General features: G+C 38.7%; 1 long non-coding RNA gene across 1 annotated transcript; it reads right to left on the bottom strand.

The window, feature by feature from the left end:
• Positions 1-2,071: 2,071 nt before the first annotated feature.
• Positions 2,072-4,963, bottom strand: LOC124682793. The gene is made up of 4 exons (XR_006996449.1): positions 4,912-4,963; positions 4,596-4,825; positions 4,269-4,492; positions 2,072-2,134 (listed from the first exon to the last, which is right to left on the bottom strand). It is a non-coding gene; the product is annotated as an uncharacterized LOC124682793 (long non-coding RNA).
• Positions 4,964-6,249: the final 1,286 nt, after the last annotated feature.

The following is a 6,249-nucleotide window of genomic DNA, read 5'->3' as shown; positions in this document are numbered from 1 at the left end:
TTCACTACTATTGTTTTCATGGCGAGTTAGCGAGAAAACATTCTCTCGGGTTGGGTATAGATGAGAATAGATGGAAAAGATTCTAAAGAAGAATCCCTACCCTCATACATAGCAAATCAAGACAAAACATCTTACAAACAAAATCTACCAAGCATTCATCACATCAAGCAATACTAGTTCAAACACAAACAAAATCTAGTATGGTCATACCTCAAGTTAGTAAGATCAATAACGTCTAATGCTATATCGTTTCAATAACAAGAGAGCTAATGGTGGTCTGGTCTATTTCTATATTGGATGCATCAAATTCCTATTCCACTCCTTTGGTGTATCATCGTGTGTTATGCAGTCTGCATTGAAGTCTTCCTTCAAGTTCTTCGTTGGCCTTCCATGAAGTTGCATCATGTTGAGTCGAATAATAACATATGAAGCATCGGTCTTCACACTTAAGGGAATTGTTCATCATTAATACTTCCTTTGTGGATCCAAGAGTTAGACCATCTAAGGTAATAGGAAATTCTTTTGAAGGTGAAGTAGAGGAGAATACAAGAAGTTCAAAATGCAAGATCTTTTAATAAAAACTGGTTTAGATAGATTTTTCATCCTAAGGTCTTCCTATTACTATTCCAAACCTAGGGTCACGAACCTACAGTCAACACAATGCTCTGATACCATCTGTAGCGATTCAACCTGGTAAGAATTGAATCTCTGTGCATAACAGTGCTAGTCCCTGGATCAATCGCTAGCACACACAGTTTAAGATGTAATACCAAGAAACAAAGGTCTTTATTACATCGCATGATCCGAGAATTACAAAGTAACATTACAAATTGCATAGCCCGAAGCTAGCATTATATCGAGTTTACAACGAAACATATCGAGCATGGAGTCCTTAGTCTTCATGTGCCACAGGCGAGCATGTCGAGTATAGACTCGTAACCCTAACCATCGAACCTCACTCGTTCATCGGAATATCTGCAACATAAAACGTTGCAGCCACGCAGGGTCAATACATTTGGAATTGTATTGGCAAATGTCACTATTTGGTGGATATATAAATGGCGCCTAACAACTACGTGCTCATTTGGCAGGTGGAGTTTAGCATCTTTTGCGAAAAACAATAGTTTCCCTATCTTTTATAAACAATTTTTATTTTTCAGAAACATCGTCTAGGAACATATTAGCATAACCCATGCCGTCGCAAGACGGTTAGCATCATATGCTCCTAAACATCTACGGACATGCTAGCATAGGCCCATGTAAACACAAGACAACCTAGCTTTGCATGCTCCTAAACCCATTGTTTGCCCCATCAAGTTTTATTATGAAATTGGAATGATGAGATCCTCCAAACAGTTCCAGACTCTAGTTGCTCATAATGTCCATAACCGGGGACACGGCTAAGTACTTAGTTTGACACTCTCGAGAGGATGTACACATTCCCCACATGACCTAGTCCAGTCTCTTCTTACCATGATGCGCAATTTGCTCAAATGGACGGATGTCGAGCTAGGACAAGACCTTTCGGAAGCAATACCTCAACCACAATGGACGCGCTCCGTCCTACCAACACCTACCACCCTCCGATACATTGGGTCGATGGTTCTCATAACCTACTCAATCTAGCAGAGCCCATATAGCATGTGGTTGTACTGGAAGCTACTAAAACAGGAACACCTGGCTAATCTCTTTGTTCTCGGGTGGCCAACCTCAAGTGTGATGCACACGGTGCTGCCATAGAAATGACCCCGGTGCAACCACTCAACATAAACCAAGCATTACCACTTCCACCCGGATGATTCATTATTTTAGGTTGTTTTATTACATAAAACCATACTTTCACAATACCACATATCACATCATGAAATCCCAACCACACATCTACAATAGCAATGCTAAGCATACTACAATACGGTAGCGACAAAGAACAAGTGTTGAACATGTGGTTGTTCTAACAGGTGATCATAGCATAGCAATATATATATTTAAAACAATCCTACACATGAATAGCTACTGAAAATAACTACAAGATGCATAGAAAAATAGTAGGACAAGACGGTGTGTGACACTTGCCTTTTTGGTATCTGAAGAATTCTGCTCTTCTCTCAATCAAAACTCGTATCTCTCCGTACAACTATAACATAAAAGTAACAGAACATAAACACACATTCAACCAACAACAAGAACAAGCAAGACAACAATTTAGAGAGATTTGTTATTCATTGTATTTTAGTTTTCATTAAATTTATGGTTAACTCAGAAATTGAAGGTATGGCAGAGGTATGGCTTGCAAGATATGAATTTGAGATATTGAATGGATGAGTCAACCACTTGGAAAGGAAATGATTATCTAAGTCAAATTCTCAGAAGGAGAATGATTGATAAGAACCTATGGTCAATGGTTGTTTGCTACTCAAGGATGGATAATTATAATGATGCTTGTATTTAGAAACTCTCACAAGCATCGCAAGTGCTATTCAAAATGCAACTTGACATAGTGTGAAAACACTTATCGAAGTAGCACAAATTCACACATAGACTTGGGTATGAACTAATATTATATTTAATTACTCAAATGACTCATTTGTAATTTGAATAGCCCAAGCTTAATAAATAAGATCGAATGGTATGAGATTGGATATACATGAATGGTATTTAAGATGTGGATCAAAGATTCTAAAGGATGTCAAGGTTTCAACACATGTGTAGAGTGTCTCCACAACATTTGCACAGGGAAAATCTATAAATAAGATTTGTCACAATTTACTCAAATAACTAAATTGTGGTTTCAATATTGTGAACTAGGCAATATAATTGGAATAGATATGATCTTGGACATGATGGAAATATCTAAATGATTTTGGTAGATGGGTTATGATCATATGATTCACTTTGGAAAAATGAATTATGAGTTTAAGCTTCAACCTCAATGTTTACAAAAATGAATTATGATGATAGTTTCGATGGATATTGATGAGTAACATATATTCAAAAGAAAATATATGATCAAGTAGGGTTTATGGATTGTGTCGTATGACACATGGAAGGATATTACTTCAAATCTAAAACCTTTGGAAGTGAATATGATCAACTAAACTATATAGGTGTGCTACTGGATGGAGAGTTCCAATGTGATTCAATTGCAAAAGGAAACATCTTAAAAATATTTATAGAAATTAAGCTTTGCCAAAATTAATCAAATCCTCATGTTTGAATTTGAATAATTTGAAAAAGGATTGAAGTAGCTAGGGAACTTGGTGTTACTGATTTGCTAAAATTATTTTTAACCAATGGCAAATGAATCATTTTAAAAATGATTTAAGCATTTTATTTCATGTCGCAAATACTCAAATTCTCAGCTTTGAATTTGAATATTTGCAAATGGTTTCAAATATTTTTAGCAGTAATAACATTGGATGTAGGACATTGATATGATCCATTTGCAAAAAGAATCATTTCATTTATATTTCTAGAAGTTGGATTAGGTTAAAAATACTCAAATTCACATCTTTAAATTTGAATATTTTCAACTTGTCCAAAAGCCAATTTTTATTTCATCATTGGGTTCTACTCATTTTTCTGAATTCAGGGGTATATTATTTGCTATATTTGGTCATGGGTACATTTTCCTATAATGTTTACAAGATTAAACATGTCGCGATTAAATTTTGATGGTGTACGAAAAGTTGTCCGGAAAAGTTTATCGGATGGAAAAACTTTCTATACGAAAGTTGTAGAGAATTTAATTACGAACTCAGTGTCAGAGAAAACATCTAAAACGGAGCTCTAGATATATTGTTATGAAATTTCAAAATTTACTATGTGAACTAGCTGGTACAATCCGCACGGGATTCGATCGATCGGAAAAGCATTCGTGTACAAACAAGTGCAGACGAAGTAACACGAATATCTCCGGTAGTCAGTCCATTTCCATCAGCCGGCCGGTGGGAGCGAGAAGTATGGGATATGTCTGGTGTTTCTTCCATCAATCATCCGGATTTACGCCGTATATCAACAGATTATGGTTTCGAGGGTCATCCATTACGAAAAGACTTTCCTCTGAGTGGATATGTGGAAGTACGCTATGATGATCCAGAGAAACGTGTGGTTTCTGAACCCATTGAGATGACCCAAGAATTTCGCTATTTCGATTTTGCTAGTCCTTGGGAACAGCGTAGCGGCTAACAGAAACTCTTGGATTTGAATCCAATGGTCAAGAATGGAGCTGATTGTATGTAATGTAACTGTATGTTTCAGAAAGCCATTACCGAGCGGTGGTACTGTTCGAAGACGAGGATGGCACCTCCCTGGTCGTTGCCGACGACGGTGATGCTGGGTTCCCGGAGACGTGGAGTAGTCTGCGCGTTGCAGCAATTCACGGGGAAGTCGATGGAGTGGTCGAAGAGCTCGATCGCGTCCTTGTGTGGCGAGGAGGATCGGCCTGAGTCGGGCCGAGCGATGGCGTGCTCCTATCATGGACGCGCACGTCGTTCTGGCGCACGGAATAAACGAATCAAGGCCACCAGTTTGATTAGTAGTACCAAACCGATCAAGTCTAAACCGCATGAAAATAATCTATCAGCTAGAAATCATACCAGCTACTGTATAACCATGTACGAACATACGCGCAGCGGGTTGGATGTGAATGAAGACGGTGATGTACCGGTCCTCCACGGCCGTGGACTGGTCGGTGGTGTTCCGGGCAACACGGTGAAGATGATTGTGGCTGTAGCGTCGCCTTGTTCTTCGTGGAACAGTGAACGATGGTGGCCAGAGTTCATACGGTGACGGTGACCTCTCTGTTGTTGATGACTTCATCGTTTTGCTGTGCAATAAAACAAATCAGGAGGCTCAGCTGATGCGCGCGATCAAGAGAGGAAGGTTAGATCAAGATTAGGCGGCGGGGCTTACGAATTTCGTCGGAATCGACGGAATACTGTGGCGGTAGGCGGGGCTCCGGCGGGGCTCCGGCGGCGAAATTGAGCGGTCTGACGACACCAAAAGTAGGGTTTCAGAGGGGCACAAACAGAGAAGATATGTGGATATTTATAGGGATTTTATTTCGTGCGAAACGGATCAAAATCGAACTAGAACCGGAGATTTTGGTGGTCAGTTTTGGAGACGAACTCGTACCGTTCGTGGCCTGTGCTGGAGCTAGGGGACGACCTGGCTGTGTGCTGCTTCGTTCCTCGCGCGGGCGTGTGCGTGCGTTGCGTGTGTGGCTGGCTTATTGAGTTGGCCTGGCCGGTCGGTTCTTCATTTTGTTTCCTTCTTCCCAGGTATCTTTTGTACAAATCGATTTAGGTCACCAAAATAACTCACATAAACCTTGTAAAATTTATAATCTGCCAGTATGATTTTGGGACACTAAGAATTACTCTTTCAGTCCAAAATAAAAATACAGAGATACATTTTTATGCATTTGGCCTGATGGCATATTAGGAAAACCAGAAATATACTTTGGATTTTATGAAATCAACAAATTCAAATATTTTCTGAAACTAAAACCTTTGGCGAGTTTTTTTCTTTCTTTCAAACATGCATTTTGATATTGAAGTCAAAAACAAATCAAATGACTATAAAACTTCTTTTGGTCAAAACCTAATTACACATATGTTATTATGCATATAACACTATATATGGCTACTTGGGCATTGACTCAAAAATATGGTTTGGGTTTTTGTCTTAAATAAATTCTTATATGATTTCAAAACCATGAAATAGAAATAGATTTGGTTTGGAAATACTTTGAAAGCAAATCTTTGTGAAAAATTATTTTGGGAAGGGTTTTTTAAATAAAACTCAAAAGTTTTAATTCCTTATGAAATTTCAACTAAGTTCAAACAATCAAGCATTAAATTCATTTTTTTACATTCCGAAATTTATAAAATTTCGGGATGTGACACGCGCCGCCCTAGCGTGTGGCCACCTCGTGGTCCCACTTCGTCTCTCCTTCGGACTTCTGGAAGCTTCGTGCAAAAATAGGCCCCTGGGCGTTGATTTCGTCCAATTCCGAGAATATTTTCTTTGTAGGATTTCTGAAACAAAAAACAGCAGAAAACAGCAACTGGCTCTTCGGCATCTCGTTAATAGGTTAGTGCCGGAAAATGCATAAATACGACATAAAGTATGCATAAAACATGTAGATATCATCAATAATGTGGCATGAAACATAAGAAATTATCGATACGTCGGAGACGTATCAAATATCATGTGAGTTGCTATGCATGTTCGTCTTGTCTGAAGTAA

Source organism: Lolium rigidum, chromosome 1 (genome assembly GCF_022539505.1).
Source record: "Lolium rigidum isolate FL_2022 chromosome 1, APGP_CSIRO_Lrig_0.1, whole genome shotgun sequence".
NCBI classification, from domain to species: domain Eukaryota; kingdom Viridiplantae; phylum Streptophyta; class Magnoliopsida; order Poales; family Poaceae; genus Lolium; species Lolium rigidum.
The sequence above is the reverse complement of the archived record's forward strand: the minus strand, read 5'-3'. Positions and strand labels throughout refer to the sequence as shown.